This window comes from Symphalangus syndactylus, chromosome 21, assembly GCF_028878055.3.
Source record: "Symphalangus syndactylus isolate Jambi chromosome 21, NHGRI_mSymSyn1-v2.1_pri, whole genome shotgun sequence".
NCBI lineage: Eukaryota > Metazoa > Chordata > Mammalia > Primates > Hylobatidae > Symphalangus > Symphalangus syndactylus.
The window spans coordinates 70,485,103-70,509,238 of NC_072443.2; the positions used below are offsets into that span (position 1 = coordinate 70,485,103).

General features: G+C 41.3%; 1 pseudogene; it reads left to right on the top strand.

Annotated features, from left to right (window-relative positions):
- The first annotated feature begins 22,209 nt into the window (after positions 1-22,209).
- Positions 22,210-23,194, top strand: LOC129471392 (G patch domain-containing protein 11-like; annotated as a pseudogene).
- The last annotated feature ends 942 nt before the right edge of the window (positions 23,195-24,136 follow it).

Consider the following 24,136-nt stretch of genomic DNA (forward strand, 5'->3'; position numbering starts at 1 on the left):
CCTTCAGCTGTTTCAGTCTCCCCAGCTCAGGCACCAGACATATGAGTGAGCCTTCAGATGATTCCAGCCTTCTATTCATCCCAAATGACCCCAAGGAAAACAGAGATAAGCTGCCCTGCCAACTCCTAGACTGCATCCAGACTGCATACTCAAGAATCAATTAAGTTTTGGAGAGTTGATTGTCATACAGCATTAGATAACCAGAACAACCTCATCAACTACAGATAGACCACTGTTACCACATTGGTGTCTATTACTATCAAATGATAAATGAATTTCTTGTTCATTCCAAAGAAAGAAAAACTTGCTCAACCAAGCAGTTTTTGTTCCAGATGACTCTTTTTATAAATTATCAGTTTGAAATGTAGAACCAATTCTCTTTGACAAAGCAAGTTATCTTGGTGGGCCAGGCCACAGAAGCCTGCTCAACCCCTAATCCAACAGGATAGTCCTCCAACATTAAAAGTAATGTTCCTTCCTTTATTTTAGCTTTATAAGGACGTATTTAACCTCAAGGATGCTTTCATGCCTGGATGTGTTACCACCATAAAAAATTTGATCAATTTCATACAGTAAATGTTAAGGGGTTCAGTAAGGGATAGATTACTATTGATTGTAGTTATTGGGGAAAGTTTCATGGAAAATTTAGAAGCTGTGTTTATTGAGCCAAAGAGGTGAAAAAATGGGCTGACAGAAAGGAAGTATCGTGGCCATCTGAGTTTTTTCCTCCCCCAGCATCATGACGCCTAATGGCAACTACACTAAAATGTTCCTTAAGACCTTTTTACTCAGCTGGACATTTAAAGGCTCACGCCTTTAATCCCAGCACTTTGGGAGGTCAAGGCGGGCAGATGGATTGAGGCCAGGAGTTTGAGATCAGCCTGGCCAACATGATGAAACCCAGTCTCTACTAAAAATACAAAAATTAGCCCGGTATGGTGGTATGCACCTATAATCCCAGCTACTTAGGAAGCTGAGGCAGGAGAATCGTTTGAACCCCGGAGGCAGAGTCTGCAGTGAGCCGAGACTGAGCCACTACACTCCAGCCTGGGCAACAGAGTAAGACTCCATCTCAAAAAAAAAAGAAAAGAAAAAAAAGAAAGAAAGAAAGTAGTAAATATCCAATTGGCAGACAAATTGCTTGACTCAGTAGTCCTTACTGTAATATAAAGGAAAAATAAAAAATAAAATAATCCATAATGAGCTATGTATTTCAACATACAAATGTGTGCATTATTATTGTAGGCCAGCAGTCAGCAAACTTTTTCTGTAAAGGACAAGAAGGTAAATATTCTAGGCTTTGTAGGCCACATAGGATCTTTATTGTATAGTCTTTTTTTTTTTTTTTTTTACAACCTTTAAAAATGTAAAGACCATCCTTAGCTCACGAGTTGTGCAAAAGCAGGTCACAGGATGGATTTGGGCTACAGGCCCTAGTTTGCTGATTCCTGCCCTAGGCTAGACCATATAACAAGACGTCAGGGGCTGGCGCCCTCTTATAATGAATGGGTTTGCAGTTGACATGTTGAAATAAGGGCTAAATAAGTACACTTGTGTATAACTGTGCATCAAACCACCCTGGATGCCACAGTCAGTGTGGATTCATACAGGCACGCTGTATCAAGTGTTCAGTGTCACTAGCAGTGTTGTCATCCGTGACAAAATTTCAAAGATAGCAAATAGTTCTTGAATTGGTTCCAGATGAAACAAACTATAATATTCCTTCTAATTTGACTGTACTTGCATTACTGAATGATGCTGTGTATACTAAAAGTATATTGTACTTATGTGGAAAATGGCATCAAGTTCCTGGCTTCTATAAATGAAACCAGTGTTTACCTACAAGAAGATCTGACTGGGTCATTTGAATGTCATGTGGGACATCATGTGGGGACACAGGAAAATTCTGACATGTGGGACCATAGGGTGCATTATGGCAGTCTAGCCTCTCTTACCTCTACCCACCAAGGGCCAGCATTGCCCTCTTCCAATTATCATGCACTGAAAACATCCCATTAACTTCTAGAAAGTACTCCCTAACAGCACAGGTAGAGTCAAAGCTTAGACAATTTTGCATAAAAATAATTTTTAAATTTCTAGAGGTCCACCAAAAGCCTTGAGAGATAACCTGCAAAGGAGAAGCCAGGAGGCTTTAAGGTCACTGGCTTCTCAGTCCATCCACCTCTGTCTTGCAAGTGAGAGCATCAGCAGCAAGAACCTCTATCCTGGACTAGAATTAGTGAGGCCAAAGAATGACCCAGGACCTCGAATTACACCTGCCTGGAGCAGGGGCCCACTAACAAAAACATCTGTGCAAAACAACCATGGGCCTGCAATCAAGACTGGCTACATAATTTGGGAGATCCAATGTAAGATGAAAATGCAGAGTCCACTATTCAAAAATTATTCAGAATATCAAGATGGTGACAGCAGAGTATTAAACCAATACAGGGCCCCTCTGAGCACCTGTCCTGTGTGACTGCATTAGAACACATGCCCAGGAAGCCAGCCCTGCCACCAATCAAGTCTATGTTAAGTGGTGTTTTCATATTCATCTGTTGGTTTTGTTTCACAACCCTGGACTTATCCTGACTTCCAAGATGAGAAAAGTGAAGCTTGTGGAGTATTAATACATATGGAGACCCGGCTGGGTGGCTCACGCCTGTAATCCCAGCACTTTGGGAGGCCTAGGTGGGCGGATCACTTGAGGCCAGGAGTTCAAGACCAGCCTGACCAACATGGTGAAACCCTGCCTCTACTAAAAATACAAAAATTAGCTGGCCATGGCGGCACACACTCTTTTTTTTTTTTTTTTTTTTTTTTTTTTTTATTATACTTTAGGGTTTTAGGGTACAAGTGCACAATGTGCAGGTTTGTTACATATGTATCCATGTGCCATGTTGGTGTGCTGCACCCATTAACTCGTCATTTAGCATTAGGTGTATCTCCTAATGCTGTCCCTCCCCCCTCCCCCCACCCCACAACAGTCCCCGGAGCGTGATGTTCCCCTTCCTGTGTCCATGAGTTCTCATTGTTCAATTCCCACCTATGAGTGAGAACATGCGGTGTTTGGTTTTTTGTCCTTGCGATAGTTTACTGAGAATGATGTTTTCCAGTTTCATCCATGTCCCTACAAAGGACACGAACTCATCATTTTTTATGGCTGCATAGTATTCCATGGTGTATATGTGCCACATTTTCTTAATCCAGTCTATCGTTGTTGGACATTTGGGTTGGTTCCAAGTCTTTGCTATTGTGAATAGTGCCACAATAAACATACGTGTGCATGTGTCTTTATAGCAGCATGATTTATAGTCCTTTGGGTATATACCCAGTAATGGGATGGCTGGGTCAAATGGTATTTCTAGTTCTAGATCCCTGAGGAATCGCATGGTGGCACACACTCTTAATCCCAGCTACTCAGGAGGCTGAGGCAGGAGAATCACTTGAACCCAGGAGGCGGAGGTTGCAGTGAGCTGAGATTATGCCACTGCACTCCAGCCTGAGCAACAGAGCGAGACTCCATCTCAAAAATAAATAAATAAATAAATAAATAAAACACAAAGGGAGACATCTAGAACAGAGGGGAAGGAAAATCAGAACCAGAGATCCCGACTTGTTCCCCTATCCCTGGCTGCCATTCTGCAGCTGGGAAGGCTTCTTGCCCCTTGTCCTGCTTGCCAGGCTCAGCAGTAGCGGTTGGGGATTTAAATGAAAGCAAATAGTTTGGGCCTGTGCCCCAGTAGAAAGATTGTTGCCTTACAATAACCATGAACATCACACACCTTGATGCTGGCTTTGCCGAGTCCCTTTTCACTGGAATGCCTGCATTTAATTTCAAGAGACCTCCAGTTACTTCAGGAAATCTCCAGTTATAACAATGGTACCTATGATTTGCAATGAGTTTTAAAACTACGGCCTGACTGAAAAGGGAGATTTAACTAATTCTTGCCGAAAGCACTTTCGAAATTACTGGGGAAGTATTAGGACTAAGGCCAAGATGATGGCTGTCTGGCATGACAGTGGAGGACCTTGCGATTATAATGCTTCTAAAAAGACTTTGCCAAATCCCACCCTTACTGTTGTGTTGAAAGACAGAGCACACCCACCTTTGAAATGTGCTACAAAGCAAGCAGGAGAAAATAGGTAGAGGAAAAGCCTCTGTGAACTGTCCTCTTGAGGTGAAAAACTGCTGAAAAATGTCCTTTATGACTCTTGGATTTCCAGAAACTGAATTTGTAGACATTGGCCAGTTTGATGGTGGGGAAATTGGACACTTCTGTATTCCCGATTATCTTAAGCCTCCTAAGCATGTTTCAATCTATACGTATCAATAAATTGCAGTATTTGCAACAAAAAAAATGCTAACAGAAATCTCAAAGTAATATACGCTATAATAGTCAGTTCCCACCCAGCAAAAGCGATTTTTTATTTAAAGTTTCTGTACCTTAAACACACACACACACTCACACACAGACACACACACACACACAAAGAAAATAAGGAATAAACAAGTTTATTCCAAGGTGAAAACAAGAGATAAAGCAAACAAAGCATAGATCGTAAGCAAGAGAAGTCAGGCTGAAGGGAATGGGGAGGGACAGAGAAAGGCGAGAATAGTTACCAAATTGTCAGCAAAAGCCCAGCATGAGTTACAACTTATGGAACAAAGAGAATACGATTGAAGCACCAGAGATATTTCATCATAATCTACATAGACCACTGAGTTTATCTGGTAGTTAAGGAGGTAATGGCTTTCTTTCAAACTCATTTTAAAAGTTCTTTTTTTTTAATGGTGGCAATAAATGTTTTTTAGTGCTGGGACTATATTCACTAGAGTGGCCACATGGCCACATTCAACCCTTGCTAAGGATGCTTAATGAAGTGACTCTGGTTTAGCTAAAATATTCTGTGCTGTTTTAACTCTCAAGGTATGAAGACAATGCAGGGGAGGAAGGAGCTATTTTACCCAGTGTGTGAGGCACCCCAGGGGTTTTCTAAGTATGATGCCAACTCTTTCTTTCCCTTGAAGTACTAAGTGGCATGGAACTTTAACTGGGGCATAAAAACAAATTAACAGAAGTAATGTATGAAATAAGCTTTTGCCAGTATCCAATTATAGCATCAAGTTATGTTTAAAAGTTGATTGATGTATTTTAACATCAAATAGCATGGAGTTTCAGGATTATGTGTGTTACAGAGTCTCATCCACCCATCAACCCTAAAATTTAAGACCAACCACTAAGATAATAAGGAATTTGCTGCTGTCTCTCTTGCTTGAGAAGACCACGCTGCCACTCAGGAAGTGCAAAGCCAGATCAGGTTTTCTCTATTAACCAATTATCTTATGAAGAAATGCCATTGTCGAAAGTTCTTTCTCATCAAATGCCTACACCATCAAGTCAAGCAGCATTGTTAAAATCATTATAATTGTGTGTGAAACATCTCATGTTTCCGAGTCGCCACAGCTCCTGGGAGCATTTAGCAGTTGGGTTTTGAAGAAAAATAGAAAAGGAGGTATCGGGGGAAAAAAAGGTGAAAATTCTATTAAAAAACTATTGTTTGGATTGCAGTTGATGACATAAATACACACACACATACATAATGTATATATATGTATGTGTATATGACATATTTTAGGTTTCTATTTGCTACAACTAAGTCTCCACATTAATGTTACTATAATGCAATAGATTAAAAACAAAGATAATGCATTGAGGTTGAAAAACAAAGCCAAATCTTGAAAATCAAATTGCATCCAAAATTAAACAAATATGCCCAATATTGAAGAAATGAAAGTATTGCAGGTTGATGAATAATTAAACAACTCAAAATCAAACCAATGGGGGGGAAAGCTGCTTTAAAAAATATCAGAGACTTCAAGGCATAAATCATGATTTATAACCTATCCCAACTTTGACCTCATAGAAAGCAGGAAAGATCAAAGGTGATGTTTCATTATGTATTTATTGCTTGGCCAAACCATTTGTCATCAGTCTTCATTTTGAAAGATCTATATGGAGTATGTACAAATTCTTATACATAGAACCGTTGCAGGGAAATTTTTATATACAGAATTTACCATGAAATCTGCAGCTAATTGTACAATATGCCTAATTTGCAATTTCCCTGTCTCTTTCTAGATGTATAGCATTGCAGCTTTACAGACAAAAGATGCAAGCTGCAATGTATCATGGGAAGATGGCTGACAGTTCAAATACAGTCACTGTAATTCTGCAGAGACCTTATTCTTTAATGCTGTAATGAGGATATCACTAAATGACAACCACTGCCACCATCATTAACACACATATCCACACATGTGCAAGCTAGAAAATCCCATTTAGAAAGATTGCCATGTTATATCTAAAACGAGGTCAGGTATAAAAGATTTGAGGTGTGATTGCTTTTTTAACTGGGAATGCTTCAATCAAATTGGAGAATACGCTTTTCTATGCCTTTCTGTGGGAAAAAGACTAGATGACATCACTAGCTTGCCTCTAACTCCAGAATACGATAATCCATTAACTAAGCACTGAAACCAGTACTGACCCCAAAGGTAGTTTTGAAATACTTAAGAGACCCCTAGTTACCTTGACTGGTGTTATAACAGTCCCAAAATCTATTTTAATGCATTTTAACATTTTTAGAAGATGGCACACCAAGTTAGCGTGCCTGTGTATTTGAGGAAGAAAGGAAAGAGAAAGCCACTCGGAAAACATAAGCTATATCTTGCAATGCAGGCAGGTCTAAAGAGGAGCTAGAAATTCTGAACTAGCACCAAAAGGGTATGGCCTAGATCACCCCCCACCATTGTGGCACAGCACCCCCAAATTACTAGGTTATTTTCCCCCATGCCTCCAAGCAGCCACAGCCCATGGGCACATCATCTCTGGTTATGAACATCTTCATCAGTTTACCTAGTAGGAAAATGTTGGTACAGTAAAATTTTCCGAAATGATGCTCATTAGAAGAGATGTTAATGAGTATTGTGTGTTCCAAGGTCCAATTAGGTTAGTAAATTCCGAGTTAAACAAAGCTCAACAGAGTTTATTATCTTAAGGCTTTTCGGATGCTCTAATACACTATATGCTGTGAGTCCCTGGAGGGAGATAATCTCCTGTAGCTTTCTCCAGTTAGATGCAACCACAGTTATTTTTGTTTGCCTCTTCTTTGCAGAATGTCTCACACGACTGGAGTTCTCAGGAAAACATCCTGGGGCATGACAGAATGATGGAGAGTCATTGGATCTACAAAGACTAGGCTACAGCTCCCAACACTTTCCAGCTATGTGCACCCTTGAGCAAGTGACTCTCCCAGAACCTTGTGAAATGGGATATCTGGGGAGGGTGAGCAGTGACCATAATCAGCTCCTCTGGAAGCAGGTTTTGTTGATATTGAACCAGGTTCCTTCTGCTGCATGTAGCAAGCCAATCACTGTGACGACAGGTTGGGTTTTTTGTTGTTGTTGTTGTTTTTTGAGACAGAGTCTTGCTCTGTCGCCAGGCTGGGGTGCAGTGGCGCGATCTTGGCTCACTGCAACCTCTGCCTCCCAGGTTCAGGTGATTCTCCTGCCTCAGCCTCCCAAGTAGCTGGGACTACAGGCACACGCCACCACGCCAGGCTAGTTTTTGTATTTTTAGTAGAGATGGGGTTTCACCATGTTGGCCAGAATGGTCTCAATCTCTTGACCTCATGATCTGCCCACCTCGACCTACCAAAGTGCTGGGATTACAGGCGTGAGCCACCATGCCCGGCTGACAACAGGTTTTACAAAAAAGAAAGAATTGATTCGCGAGGCAGCCAAGAAAGGAGGTGGGAAAACAGGTGTCAAATCTGTCCCCCTGAAGATGGAGTTTTAGGGATATTTATGATATAGAGGCTCAAGGCAGGCCAAAGTGTGGGGAAAGATGATTGGGCATAAGAAAGAGTGAGGTACTGGGCGATCTGCACAAGGGTAGTCAAAATTCACGGATCTTCATAGAACACATGTTCAGAAAACAGCAGCATTAGCATGATCTTAGGTAGGAGTTTTCAGCTTTCTGATGTCAAAAAATCACCTCGCAGCCAACTGTGCAGGGCCTAGTTGAAGGACTGTGGTTTCAACCAGTTTGAACTGGGTAAGATCTGTCCCCTAGTTCCTAAAAAACAACTTTAAGCAACTGTTACCATGGTGACCTATCTGTCAGAGATGTTCTCTCTAAGGAGCTAGTGGATTGCTTAGCGACATGTTGTCTAACTATATAGGTTTCAAGATCAACTAGAGGTGGGGAATTAAAAGCAAGCAAGGCAGGTTCCTTTTGGCAGCTTCATCGGGTTAGCCCTCAGCTTCGTAATGGCACAGCGGTTGCTATCCCAGGCCTTGGGGTCTGACCCGCCTGAATTAAAACTCAGCTGGCTTGAGCCCAGGAGGTGGAGGTTGCAGTGAGCCGAGATTCCACCACTGCACTCTAGCCTGGGCGACAGAGTGACACTCTTTCTCAAAAGTAAAAATAAAAAATAAAAATAAAACCCAGATGTGCTACTTTTCCAGCTGAGTGAACTTTTGTGTTGCAGCTCCTTGGACCACAGATGAGTCAGTTCATCTATAAACCAACTTAAATGAGATGATGCTCTTAGCCAAGCGTCAATAAACAGCAGTTACTCTCAGACCCTCCCCAGAGAGACCAGAATAATAATTAACAAGGAGCCATCTTTCATGGGGCATGTGGTGAGTACTTGTACCCTGATGGCTGCTCATCTTCCATGTCCCCTTCCCAACAGTGGCCTGATTCCCTCCAGGGAATCACCTCTTCGTGTGCAGTCTTAGTGGGGTGGTTATTACAGAGACTCACGCCCATTATGGAATCCGAATCACAGAGCTCCTTCTTCCCATATCCATGTCCACTGGCACAGACAGAGAGGGCCATGTGACTCAAGCTCAGCCTCCAGGATTCTCTCTGCTGGGACTCTGAGTTTTGGGGGCCACCATGCTGGAAGATGAGGTTAGAGTCAGCCATGTGGGGGTAGCAAGAGCATCCCTATTCCCAGGAGGCTTCCAGGCTTTCTACCTCCTCCCAAGTCTGCAGCTCTAGTATCCAGTTTATTTACTAAGCCCCCTAAATCCATCCGATCAATTAACCTTATAAACATGAACAATATTTGTTACCAATAGCACAAAGAGCAGCAGAGACATAAGTCTGGAATAATTTAGGTCTAGTCCTTGCTGGAATCCAAGGAGGAGGATGAGAAGAAGAGGAATAGACATTCCTAGAAGTGAAGAATAAACTGAACAGCGGCCTCGTGTATGGTTCTCATTGGGGTGTGGCCTTCGTGATCCTACCTGAAAACCAGAAACTTCTCTATACTTGAAACAGGAAATTTAAAGCAGGGAATTGGCCACCCAATGGAGAAATGAGTTGAGAGGCCACCAGGGGCCAGTGAGGCAGTCCAGAGATGAACAACAGCAGGACGCCATCACAGCCTAGAGGTTAAAGAAACAGGTTGGGGGCCGGGCGTGGGGGCCCACGCCTGCAATTCCAGCACTTTCACGGGCCAAGGCGGGCAGATCACGAGGTCAGGAGATCGAGACCATCCTGGCTAACATGGAGAATGTCTGTCTGTACTAAAAATACAAAAAAAATGCCAGGCGTGGTAGCAGGCACCTATAGTCCCAGCTACTCAGGACACTGAGGGAGGAGAATGGCGTGAACCCAGGAGGCGGAGCTTGCGGTGAGCCGAGATGGTGCCACTGCACTGCAGTCTGGGCAACAGAGCGAGACTCTGTCTCGAAAAAAAAAGGAAAAAAGAAAAAGAAACAGGTGGGAGCTAAACGATGAGAACACATGGACACACAGAGGGAAACCAAACACTGGCGCCTTTCATAGGGTGGGGATTGGGAGGAGGGAAAGAATCAAGAAAAGTAAACAATGGGTACTAGGCTTAATACCTGAACGAGGAAATAATCTGTACTACAAGCCACCATGACACAAGTTTACCTATGTCACAAACCTGCACTTGTACCCCTGAACTTAAAAGTTAAAAAATAATTAAAATCCCAAGAAAGTTACCTACAGTTCTTTGTCAACCATCTTAATTCTAAGTTAGTATAAATAATCTAGTTTTATGGGAATAGTCCACACTGTGGACTACTTGGAGGGGAGGGAGAAAGAGAGGGGTGGGTTGAAAAACTACCTCTTTGGTACTATGCTCGCGACCTGAGTGCAATATACCCATGTAACAAACCTGCACACGTACCCTCTGTATCTAAAATAAAAGTTAAAAAAAAATTTTTTAACTGTCTAGCCAGGCATGGTGGCTCAGGCCTGTAATCTCAGCACTTTGGAAGGCCAAGATGGGTGGATCACCGGAGGTCAGAAGTTCGAGACCAGCCTGGCCAACATGGTGAAACCCCATCTCTACTAAAAATACAAAATTAGCCAGGCATGGTGGCATGCACCTATAGTCCCAGCTACCTGGGAGGCTGAGGCAGGAGAATCACTGGGACCCAGAGGCAGAGGTTGCAGTGAACCAAGATTATACCACTGCACTCCAGCCTGGGCAACAGAGAGACACTCTATCTAAAAAAAAAAAAAAAAAATTAATTCAAGATGGATTAGAGACTTCAATATTAGATCTAAAACCACAAAAACCCTAGAAGAAAACCTAGGCAATACCATTCAGGACATAGGCATGGGCAAGGACTTCATGACTAAAACACCAAAAGCAATGGCAACAAAAGCCAAAATTGACAAATGGGATCTAATTAAACTAAAGAGCTTCTGCACAGCAAAAGAAACTACCATCAGAGTGAACAGGCAACCTACAGAATGGGAGAAAATTTTTGCAACCTACTCATCTGACAAAGGGCTAATATCCAGAATCTACAAATAACTTAAACAAATTTACAAAAAAAAAAAACAACCCCATCAAAAAGTGAGCGAAGGATATGAACAGACACTTCTCAAAAGAAGACATTTATGCAGCCAACAGACACATGAAAAAATGCTCATCATCACTGGCCATCAGAGAAATGCAAATCAAAACCACAATGAGATACCATCTCACACCAGTTAGAATGGTGATCATTAAAAAGTCAGGAAACAACAGGTGCTGGAGAGGATGTGGAGAAATAGGAACACTTTTACGCTGTTGGTGGGACTGTAAACTAGTTCAACCACTGTGAAAGACAGTGTGGCAATTCCTCAAGGATCTAGAGCTAGAAATACCATTTGACCCAGCAATCCCATTACTGGGTATATACCCAAAGGATTATAAATCATGCTGCTATAAAGACACATGCACACCTATGTTTACTGTGGCACTATTCACAATAGCAAAGACTTAGAACCAACCCAGATGTCCAACAATGATAGACTGGATTAAGAAAATGTGGCACATATACACCATGGAATACTATGCAGCCATAAAAAAGGATGAGTTCATGTCCTTTGCAGGAACATGGATGAAGCTGGAAACCATCATTCTGAGCAAACTATCACAAGGACAGAAAACCAAACACTGCATGTTCTCACTCGTAGGTGGGAATTGAACAATGAGAACACTTGGTCACGGGTTGGGGAACATCACACACTGGGGCCTGTTTTGGGGTGGGGGGATGGGGGAGGGATAGCACTGGGAGAAACACCTAATGTAAATGATGGGTTGATGGGTGCACATGTATACTTATGTAACGAGCCTGCACTTGTACACATGTACCCTAGAACTTAAAGTATAATAATAAAAAAAAGAAAAAAAATCTAAAAAAGAAATGGAAGAAGTGTGATATGGTTTGAACATTTGCAATCTCCAAATCTCTTGTTGAAATGTGATTCCCAGTGCTGGAGTTGGGGCCTGGTGAAGGTGTTTGGGTCATGGGGGCAGATCCCTCATGAATGGCTTGATGCCCTCCCCATAGTAATAAATTCACATGAGATCTGGTTGTTAGAAAAGAACCTGGGATATCCCCTCTCTTGCCCCACCTCTCACGGTGTGATGCACCAGCTCCCCCTTCACCTCCTGACAATACTGGAGGCTTCCTGAGGCCCTCACCAGAAGGAGATACCAGCACCATGCTTCTTGTACAGCCTGCAGAACGGTGAGTCAAATAAACCTCTTTTCTTTATAAATTACCCAGTCTCGGATGTTCTTTTATAGCAACACAAAATGAACTAACTCGGGGTGGCTTCAGCTAAGCCCAGGATCTGGGGCCACCAGCATAAGCTAGAACCATCACATGCCTTCAGGCATGCCATGGAGACAGAGCTGCTGCCAGAAACACTGCCCAAGGCAGAAAGGTAGGGCTAGTGGGGAAGATTCCCTTGTTTATTCCTGCCTCCTGGCCTCTAACTTCCCGCCCCTGCATCCCATTGGCCCCACCCAGACAGGTGATAAAAGAACCTGAGAAACGCAGCCTTCAAGGGTCATTCCCCTCTTCCTTGAGCACAGTAGTAGGTAGAGTGACAAAGAATGGATCAGAGGCAAATAGGCCCAGGACTGGCAAACAACCCCTCCCACATGAAGTATGTGATGCCTAATAGGCTTCGGTTTGTATTATTCAGGGTTCCTTGGGAACCTCCTGGCCTAATCACATTTCATCTTTCATGTGAAACAAAGCACTTTCAGTCACCTACCTCCTACTCCCCAAGTCCCATTTGTTTCTCCCTAAAAAACCTGCAAGAAACATTTTATTTGCCTCTCTTCCAGATGTTCTGTGGACTTAGTAGTCTCAGAGGCTCCCAATGCTCCTAATTTCAGTAAGGATTCTATCCCACATTGAAAATGGAAGACACTTGCTGTATTTATTGTTTCTATGGTAAAAATAAAATCTCCAAGAAGTGAGCACTAGCAAAATAAGGATGAATGCCTAGGTCTTTTTGGTCTCATCACACAAAGGATCTATTTTATAGGGGCTGTCTTTGTATGTAATTAGGATTCCCTCAACCAAATTTAATACTAATTTTTCCTCCAGGGGAATTTCTGATGAGATTGTCCAGCAAAGGGGCCATCTCCTAATGGGATTAGCTGATCAAGATTGTCTCCTGATACATGGTGCCATTCAGCAGCCATTTTAGAAAAAAATTGCAACTAGGGGAAGGGGGATAAGCACAGCTGATGAAAAACAAAAAAAAAAGCAAAGACCAAAACAACTTGCTGGCATGGCTCGAAGAGCTGGGTTGGCACTATTTCTGCCTCAGTTAACAAGGGGGAGCGCTGGTATATTTAAGCATCTCGGTAAAGAGATCCAATCTTGATACCGATAATTTACCTTTGCTCTGTACTAGAGTTACAGGGCATTCTGACCACAGTGAGACACCTGGGGGCTGGGAGTGAGCATGACAGTGATTGAGACAAATTCACCCCCTCTAGTGGGCGACTTAGAGCTCCTATTTTTGTGGGGGTAGAGCAATGGCTCATACACTTAGACTGGACTACATCCTCCAAAAGATTGCATTTCCAAAGAATCCTAACCCTGGCCCAGATTCTATTCTTGAGGACCTCTCATTGGAGAAAAGTGGTGGGAAAAGAGAGTCTTGAAATGGGCTAGAAACAGCTCAAAACATCTGAAGCCAAAACAATCCTTTCAATAGAGATTACCGAGGGCCAGGCAGGGTGTATGATCCTGGAAATAAAAAACAGGAAATAAAAAACGACAATAAAACTATAGTACCTAGGAGTTGGTCTCCTTTTAATAATCACCGTGCACTGGCAATTCTAAAGAATGTTAATGAAAAAATTATCCATAAAACAAAAACAACAAAAAACTTTCATTGGTCTAAGTCTAAACCATTGTGGTTACTCTGTTCAGTTTCAATAATACATATATGTAAGCTTCAAATTAGCATGGCTTTCCGATTTATCCTTTAATAAACATATATTGTACGTGAAAGTAAATTCTGAGAATGTATTATAGTCATCTCTGAACACACAGGGACTCAACTGCTCGTGTTGGTGTCAAAAGTAAGTTCCCAGGCTGGGTACAGTGGCTCATGGCTGTAATCCCAACACTTTGGGAGGCCAAGGAGGGCGGATCAATTGAGTTCAGGAGTTCAAGACCAGCCTGGCCAATATGACGACACCCAGTCTCTACTAAATATACAAAAATTAGCCAGGCATGGTGGCGCACACCTGTATTCTAGCTATTTGTGAGGCTGAGACACGAGAATCGCTTGAACCTGGGAGGTGGAGGTTGCAGTGAGCCAAGATCGTGCCACTGCATTCCAGCTGGGTGAAACAGTGAGACTCTGTCTCAAAAAAAAAAAAAGTTCCAAATAGTTTGAGTTTGCTGTGGTCACAGTTCCTATTTCCAATCCCCAGAGGATGACATATTTCTGTGTTTACACAGAAGCTCCAGAATAAAGACAAAGACAACACAGTGGTTCTAAAACCAAGAAACAGAATTCAAGTTCATTCAATTATGTCATTCAGTGTGATCAAGTCACTTGGAGTGTTTATGTTTAAATTTTTTCAAGTGCAAAGACATTTGAAACCCCCTAAAATCCATCCTGAATAAACAAAGACATGGGCAATGTTGTGAATTCTAGAATTTGCGGTGAAACAATATTTTTATGAATCACTGTCAAATTTAGCCTTATATTTAAGATTTTCCCCAGTATTTGTATATTTGTTGCTGTGTGTGAAAGAAATGTTTTAAAATTAAAATTAATAACTGTTCTGTGTCCAATGATGAGCAAAGATAGCTTGACAAAACTGGCTACCATCTACTAAACCTGCGTATGGGAAGATCCACTTTATTAAAGTAATTGACAGATTTGCAGAAGCTTTAAAAAGAAAAACTGTATTTATTGCTACAAAAGAATATCTGTATAAAGATTCTCCCTATTTTAAAAAAACACATTAATATAATCAAGTTTTAGTTCATTACTTTTTTCCATTTTGGTGCAGTAACATTTATTTTTTAATAGCATGACCATACATAAAGTTGATAAAAGAAAATATAGAGTGAGTGTCCTTTTTGTCCATTACTATCTTTTGTTTCATTTCATAATTGTTCCTGAAAATAATTTTGTTGTAAAGAGAAGGGAGGGGTCAAATATAGGAGGTCTCTCCTACAGGTAAGTCTTTATTGAAGATGAAAATCATCTTGTTTATTCCCCTTCATCATCAGCCTCCAAACAACCAAAACGAGACTTGAAATTCTTAATTTTATTTTCCTCAAGAAATTCTGTCCTGAATTTGACTAAAATTAAATTCGAGTCTGACAGGTTTTTTTGTTTGTTTGTTTTTCTTTTGTTTTGTTTTGTTTTTGAGACGGAGTCTTGCTCTGTCACCCAGGCTAGAGTGCAGTGGCGCAATCTCGACTCACTGAAACCTCTGCCTCCCAGGTTCAAGCAATTCTCCTGCCTCAGCCTGTCGAGTTTCTGGGATTACAGGCAACCACCACCAAGCCCGGCTAATTTTTAGTATTTTTTTAGTAGAGATGGGGTTTCACCACCTTGGCCAGGCTGGTCTTGAACTCCTGACCTCGTGATCCACCCCCTCCACTGCCTCCCAATGTGCTGGGATTACAGGCATAAGCCATTGTGCCTGGCCAGGGTCTGACAGGTTTCGAGGGTCACTTAGTGGAGCTTACACTGGGATTCCATTGGTGTCCACCTCCTCTCTTCTAGGATGGACTTCCCAGACTCCAAGCCAGATTTCCACCTTCCCTTTGCCTAAAGATTTATTCTCTTTCTATATGAGAAATACAGCAGGTCCCATTTCACCACCTCTCATCCCACGACCAATCTCACCCCAAACAAATGGAGTATTTCCACAATCTACACCGTCTTGTCTGCTTCCTGGCTCAGTCAGACAACAGTTCCTAAGTAAGACTTCCTGTGGTTGTAACAAGAAGCCCTTCACTGTCTGAGTCCTCCAAGAGCTTTGTTCAAGATGTCATACTAGAGCCTTAGGCATCACTGAACATAGACAAAGCCTCCGGGATGGACCTGAATTCTGGGATGCCTTGAGCATGAGAGACTGGGTTGGTAGGACCTTGAGAATAACTCCATTAGAACTTGCGCCTCTTGAGAGTCCATGGGAGTCTTTTCATTGCACTGACACTCCTGGCAGAATAAACCTATTCTGTTCTATGAGGTCACTCAGCCAGCAGACATCTTAATGCCATTTTCTAAAGCTCCTTCAATTTTGGGGAGGACATTTTGTTAATTCACTGACTTTAGCATCCAGGAGACCAGGGGTGGAATCCCAGCTCTGCCACACTAAGGCAAATTCCTTAACCCTCTGAGCCTTAGTGTCTCACCTGTCAAATCATGATGCCCCCATTGACCTCCAAAAGAGATGCAAGGATTATGTCAGTAAATATATTTATTCACCCCAGCACCTGGCACGCTGGAAGTGTTCAATAACTGGTGGATATATGCCATTGCTATTATTTGAACAAAAATTGCAGCCAAAAGAAGATAGATGGACTGCATAGGATAAAGATTACTCATGTGACAAAGGATGTCAAATAAATGTCATTAACTAAAAGAAAACACGTGGCTATTGGCATGGCAAATATCAAATTACAGCAGTCACAACAGAGAGAAAAATCCACATGACTAGTGTGTCACATGGGTATTGATGGACAAGAGTCCCACGGGAAGGTTTGCTTTCATCCAGACAGGGCCAGCTGAGAAAAGATGTCAGGGGTGAGAAGACGCAGGAGAAGGAGGAGGAAAGAGGAGGAAAAAGAAGAGGAGAGGGAGAGGGGAGGAGGAAGAAGAAGGAAGGGGAGAAGGAAAAAGAGGGAGGAGAAGGGGGAGGAAAGAGAAGAAAAAGAGGGGGGAGGGAAGAGAGAGGGAGAGAGAGGAGGGGGAGGAGATAATTTATTATACTAGTCCCAAATTGGATCTCATAAAACTTCCAACAGGATGAGGAGAGAGAACCAAATTGGAAAGGAGTCAGCAACAGAATTGTTATGAGGCCTTGGGGGCGTCTCTAAGAACTCCGCAGTTCTTTCTCCTCTTAAGAGGTACTCCAAAAGAAAGACAAAGTGTGGCTATATAGATCAGATGTTGTCAAAAACGTTCTAACAGGGAGTGCTGTAAAATGTAAGCTCTTGAACAAAATCTAAGTTTGGAAGATTAAGAGTCAACTGTGCCAAAATATTAACTGAATTATCCAAGGGAAGTAGAACTGAGCAATGTTCATTTTCTCATTTGTATTTTCTTAATCTTTTAAGAATTAAAACTGCGTTACTTTTTGAATCAAAATGGAAACCTTAATTTTTGACCTCATAAGTACAATATAGGAATTATGTATGACCTCAGTGATCCCCTTGGGTTAGATATGGTGGGAAAAATAGGACAACTTTATAGATTCTGGAATTGAAGTAGAAAAAAAAATGTTCTGGTTTTGCAATCACCTTATTTGAAAATAAATGAGGCACTATAGAACATTGAGAATTTTTAAACTGGGGTAGGGTACAGAGGGGAGCAAAGTACAGGGCAAAGGAAATGCTTTATGCTATTGGAAATAGATGCTAAATCCCAATTAAATCTTTAAACTTTTTCTTTAATCAAATATCATTGTAAACACAGGCCCCAAATCTTACAAGAAGAAGCCTACAAATTATGTTTTTGGAGCTGGGAACACAATCTTTCTTCAAATCTAGGCCCTAGAGTCTTTAGGCCCCCTACCTCAATTCAAGCCAGAGCTATGAAAAAGGTAGAGTTACAGTTAGGTAATCAATGTATGAGTCAGGTTTTGCAACCAGTTGTCATTCCATTTCTAGAATGATCTCTGGGATACTATAAGACTCTGAACACACTGGATGGCCAAGAAGAGGGAAAAACATGCTTCTACATATATAAGCAGACTTTAATATTTCAAATTTGGGCCCACCTGATTAGGGGGTGGGAAAAATTAAATACTTTTATATAGTAGAAAAACAATAAAACAAAAAGAAGACGAGCAATGCCAAGGGGGACATTTAATCTACCAAAAGAAACCAGTGTTTTCAAAATGTGTTTCCATGTTTGTGGTAGTAATCAAAGATCCCCGGACTCTACCCAGAACTACTGAATCACTATCACAGAGCAGAGCCCCCAAATCCGCATTTTACCGCATTTTCAGGACGTTTTTGGGCACATTCTAGTTTGAAAATCTCTGCTTAGGAAATTATTAAGAGTGAGATATTTCAGTAACTCATTCAAGATCTACTAAACAGCTCTTCATTTTCTTATGTGAAGTAGTGAAACTACTACCTTTCTGAGACTGTTTTCTGATTGGCCTTTTGCTAACCAGACATAGACCAATATGAATGAGCAAGAAGTGAGTTTCTAAAACCAAGTGAATTCCCTAAAGCCATACGCACATCTTAAGAATCTTCAATACTCCTAGTATACTGTGGCTACTTGCCTGGGGCCATATATTCCTCTCTGGGTATCTTCCTAAATTCAAGAACCTTTTATTATGAGGAATTAAATGTCTCCAGTGAACAGAGAGAAATTAATTAGCACCCACCAAATAAACAGTTATTTCATTCCCTGCATGAATGTATATTTTGCTTTTGACACAGCCCGAAAAACACGGAGAAAATCTCTCTAAGAATTAGTTATGCTCTATGGTTTCTGGTGGAGCTGCAGAGACTCCCCCTTGGGCTGTTATTTGCAGTATTTACTTTTTTTTTTTTTAACTGAATTATCAAGTGAAAATCCAATTGTTCCTAATGGTGCTCACTCTGTGTGTTTCCCATTCTCATATATGAGAAAGGGTTTATTATCCATTTGTAGTAATTAAGACGCTGATGTTATATAGATCCATAAAAATCCTTCATTAAGCCTGTAAAGAGCTTTTCATCAAAATCACGGTAGCTAAATATTTATTTAAAAATAAAAACCAAATTAAAATGAAGGGCCCTCCCCCCCAAAAAAAAAAACAAAAAAAAATTGATATGAGACTATTTTGAAAGTTGTTGTGGGTATCCTGAGCTGTTTCAAAGCATGTAACTATATTTTCTTACAAAGCAGGAAACAACCCTAACTGGCAATCCATCATGGCTGGCTATAAAGAAAAGAAGTAATTAACCATAAGGAAATAATTCAGCAAGATGCTAACAGTTTAATAACATTTAAGTATTTGCATTTAAGCATTATTGTTTTTAAATGGTTTCATAATTGTTTTAGATTTGCAAAAGGTGCCAACACGTGAAGAAAATAAAAAGCAACACAAGACTTTGTGATAGATATGGTCAGTTGATGTGTTATTAGATACAGGAATAAGGTTTGTATTGTCCTCATGGAATTTGGAATACAGCCCTTGGCAACACAGGTCTGTACAGAGAAAACTCCTCAGCTTTTAGAAGCTTACACACCTCCCCAGCCAGGGGAAAAAGGAGGAAACTAAACAAATCTTTCTCATACAGAGAAAAACCTCATGTTGTTAACTTCCTTCCTATTACAAGGGAAGTTCATCTAGAGAGCCACAGCTGACAAAGGAAAACATGTTGATTGGAATACATAAGAACCGAACCCCCTGCTGTGTACCACTTGGGGATAAAGATTTTATTAGAAAGACCTTTCTTTATCTTTGAAGCATCTAAAAAAATTACAGCCAAGAAGAAAGCTGTATTTGTCCATTATCAAAACCTTCTGTCTACAGTGGAAGCTTTCTGCATTTCCATCACCAACCATGGGGAGAAACTAGGGCTACTCCCATTTTCCATTAAACACCAGAACAGTGTTTCTCTCACAGGACTCCAAGGATAGATTCTAAAGGTTCTATGAGACTTCTACATTTTATTTAAATATCCTGCCTTAATTTCTATGATAGCTTAAAAAATATCTGAAGGACTAAGTATTACCATAGGGCCATAGGGCCCTCCCTCCTTTGCAATTGCATTTATGAACATATTGGCACCAATGAACATAGCTTCAATCAATGAGGGTTAATGAGAAGAATAATAATGGCAGAATTTAGATTAAAGACTATATTGGTGGCTGGGCACGGTGGCTCATGCCTGTAATCCCAGCACTTTGGGAGGCCGAGGCAGGCGGATCACGAGGTCAGGAGATCAAGACCATCCTGGCTAACATGGTGAAACCCCGTCTCTACTAAAAATACAAAAACAAAATTACCCAGGCATGCTGGCGGGTGCCTGTAGTCCCAGCTACTCAGGAGGCTGAGGCAGGAGAATGGTGTGAACCCGGAAGGGAGAGCTTGCAGTGAGCCAAGACTCTGCCACTGCACTCCAGCCTGGGTGACAGAGTGAGACCCCATCACAAAAAACAAACAAAAAAATTATATTGGTGCAAAGTAAAAGCCAACAAAACCTGCTGCATGCCCTAGGAACAACCATTTTGTAATTTTCTGATAGCTTTTGTAGAGAGACATACTAAGAGAAGTGAGTTATCCTCCAGCTTATGGAGTTTAGCTACAACAAAATGAAACATAACTAGCACCAAAGCAGTCAGGGCCACCCTTGTATTGTGAGCAGCAATTTAATTTCAGCAAAATAACTCCATCCTTAACTTTCAGTTAACATTGTAACTTTGAATTTCAGTGGTTCTTATTTATATGCAGTTTGTAAACGTGTGTTGATTTTACAGTTGTGATGTGATAGCAGATGTGAGTGAAGATGTAAAGTGGGGTTTCTCAAACTCAACACTACTGACATTTGGGCTGGATAACTGTCTGATATAGGAGACTGTTCTGTGCATTGCAGGATTTAGTAGCATCCCTGCCCTCTACCCACTAGATGCCAGTGGCAAACATCCCCAAACCACCTCCAGTTGTGACCATCAACAGGGTCTCTACATGAACAGACACTTCCAAAAGATGACATACATGTGGCCAACAAGCACATGAAAAAATGTTCAATATCACAATCATTAGAGAAATGCAAATCAAAACCACAGTGAGATACTAGCTCACACCAGTCAGAATGGTTAGTATTAAAAAGTCAAAAAATAATAGACGCTGGCAAGGTTTTGGAAAAAAAGGAATGCTTATACACTACTGGTGGGAATGTAAATTAGTTCAACCACTGTGGAAAGCAGTTTGGTGATTTCTTAAAGAACTCAAAGCAGAATTACAATTCGATCCAGCAATCCCATTATTGGTTATATACTGAAAGGAATATAAATCATTCTACCATAAAGACAATTGCACTCATATGATCATTGCAGCACTGTTCACAATAGCAAAGATATGGAATCAACTTGGGTGCCCATCAATAGTAGACTAGATAAAGAAAATGTGGTACATATACACTGTGGAACACCATGCAGTCATAAAAAAGAGCAAGATTATGCCCTTTGCAGCAACCTAGGTGGAGCTGTAAGTCATTATACTAAGTGAACTAACAGGAATAGAAAAATACCACATGTTCTCACTTATAAGTGGGAGCTAAACATTGAGTACATATGGACACAAAGAAGGGAAGAGCAGACACCAGGGCCTACTTGAGGGTGGAGGGTAGAAGAGGGGAGAGGACCAAAAAACTACCTATTGGATAATATTCTTACTACCTCAGTGACAAAATGATCTGTATACCAAATCAATGCAACATGTAGTTTACCTGCCCATGTATCCCTGAACTTAAAACAAAATTTAAAACCAACAAAACAAAATAGTGCCTCTAGATATTACCAAATGTTTCCCAGGAGGTAAAATTGTCCCCAGTTTAAAACCACTGACCTAAAGTATGTGTTGGGGTCCAGGCAGGAAAGAGATAACATACTCAGGTTGAATAATTTAAGGAGAATTTAAAATAGATACTAGTTATAAAAGTGTAGGGAGAATATAAGGAAATATAATTACCAAAGTCCTAAAGGAGCAAAATAAGGGTGAAGCATGTTAGGGGGGTGGAGGGAGAGACAGAGAGGAAAGGAGAAGGGGGGTGCAGAGATGGAGATAGGGACACAGATCCTATAGAGAGGACATCCTATTAGAAGCTGAGACCTGCACGTAAAGGGTAAAGTGAAAAATTAATGCCCTGACTTCACAGTCTGGGCTCCCCATGAGCTGAACCCAGTCAGGTGCCAAAAGACAAGGGAGCCCACTGCTAAGGTTCAGACAGGTCAGCCTCCCAGGACATAGAGCAGCGTGGAAGGAGGGAACATAGTGTAGGTTAGAGGGGCAAACGAAAAATATCCACCACACCTAGTTCTCCAGTTCTGAGAATTTAAGAAAAGATTAAAGACGGTAGGGAGCCGAGGCCCTGAAGTCCAACGCCGGTCGGTGGGTGCTTGGGCAGCGCGCACTCCCCAGAGCTGAACCAGGGCGAGTAGAGAGCTGTCAGATACCATAGCCATATGAAGTTCAACATGGCAGAAGAAGAGGACTAACGTCTGATTCCTTCATCAATGTCCAAGAAGATATCAGACCAGGCTTGTCAATGCTAAGGCAAATCCGGGAAGCCCGTGGAAAAGAAGAAAAGCAACAGGAAGCTAATTTGAAACACAGGCAGAAGAGTTTAAAAGAAGAACAAAAAAGACGTGACACTGGGTTGAAGAATTCACTAGGCTGTGAAAACAAAGCATTTGCCTTGCTCCAAAAGATGGGTTATAAAAGTGGTCAGGCACTTGGCACGAGTGGGGGTGGTATTGTTAAACCGATTCCTCTCAATATGAAAACAGGGAAAAGTGGCATTTGGTCATGAGGCATCATTAAAACAGAAAGCAGAGGAAAAATTAGAAAGCTACAGAAAAAAGATTCACATGAATAACCAAGCTGAAGAAAAAGCTGCAGACCAGTTTCGAATGTGACTTAAAAATAAGCAAGATGAAATGAAGCTAGAAGGAGATCTCAGAAGAAGCCAGCGAGTCTGTCAACAATTGGACACCCAGAAAAATATTCAGGTTCCCAGGGAAGCATGGTACTGATTGAGGCTTGAAGAGGAGACTGAAGAAGATGAAGAAGAAAAAGAACAGGATGAAGATGAATATAAGAGTGAAGATTTAAGTGTAATGGAAAAATTACAAATATTGATTAGTTATTTAAGAGAAGAACTTCTGTATTGTATTTGGTGTGGAACAGCCTACAAAGATAAAGAAGACCTATCTTCAAATTGTCCAGGACCAACTTCTGCAGATCATGACTAAGATTATTCCCAATAAACTGGAAACTTGAAAAATGTTATTATTTTCTAGGGATAGACAATTCAGCAGTTAGAAATCCCAAATTTTTTATGCCAGTAAAGAAAGAGGGAGTTTATATAATGTTTTGCTCTTTCTGTACTTTAGAATGTGAGAGTTCACTGACTTAAAAAAAAAATACAATGCCATTTCAGAACACAAGTATCATAGAGATGCACAGTTACAGTTTATTGCTGTATTGTGATAGCTGAGGAGTTTAAGGACACCAACAGGTAACTCTCTTATTCCCCTCTTCACTTTGGAAAAAACTGAGAAATAAGAAACAGGAGTCAGAGGAAGAGAAAAATATCCACTTGATCAGTGAATAAGCTGAAATAGAGAAGGTTGAATTTTTCTCCAATCAGACACCGTAATATTTCTCCCTGATTGGAGAGAATTGCGGGCCTCTGCCTTGGGGCAGAGCTCATCTTTGCATTCTGAGACCAGTTAGCTTTCAAGGTCCACCAAGGGCTGGACCACACATGCTCAGTTCCTTCTTGTATCACCCACGGGATGAGACAGTTCTCCATTGGGAAGGAATGAATGAGGGTTCAGAGAGCTTTTTCCTACACTTCTCGCTTTGGAGGAGCAAGGAGAAGTTCCCTTCTCTCCATCCAAGCATGAAGAGGACAGGAAATGTATTCCCCCCAATAAGACTGATATCAGAGGCAACGTTCCATCAGTACTACTAAATTCTAATCCATTTTACAGATGAAATAACTGTGATAATTTCTGGTAAAATCATGAGTTTTCATGACAATGTCTACATCCATTAAATGTGATCTGTTGGAAGTTTTGGCTATAGAAACTTAAGAATTGTGAGGAAACTCAAATATCATGTGATCCAAGTACTTACTGAATTTGGAAACCCCTTGATAGCATTCCCAGCAAGTGATAATTCAACCTTTGCTTTTATTCTTCCAGCCACAGAGAGCTCACTGCTTTAAAACCATTCCAGGCTGGGCGCGGTGGCTCACACCTATAATCCCAGCACTTTTGGAGGCAGAGGCAGGTGGATCACGAGGTCAAGAGATCAAGACCATCCTGGCCAACATGATGAAACCCGTCTCTAC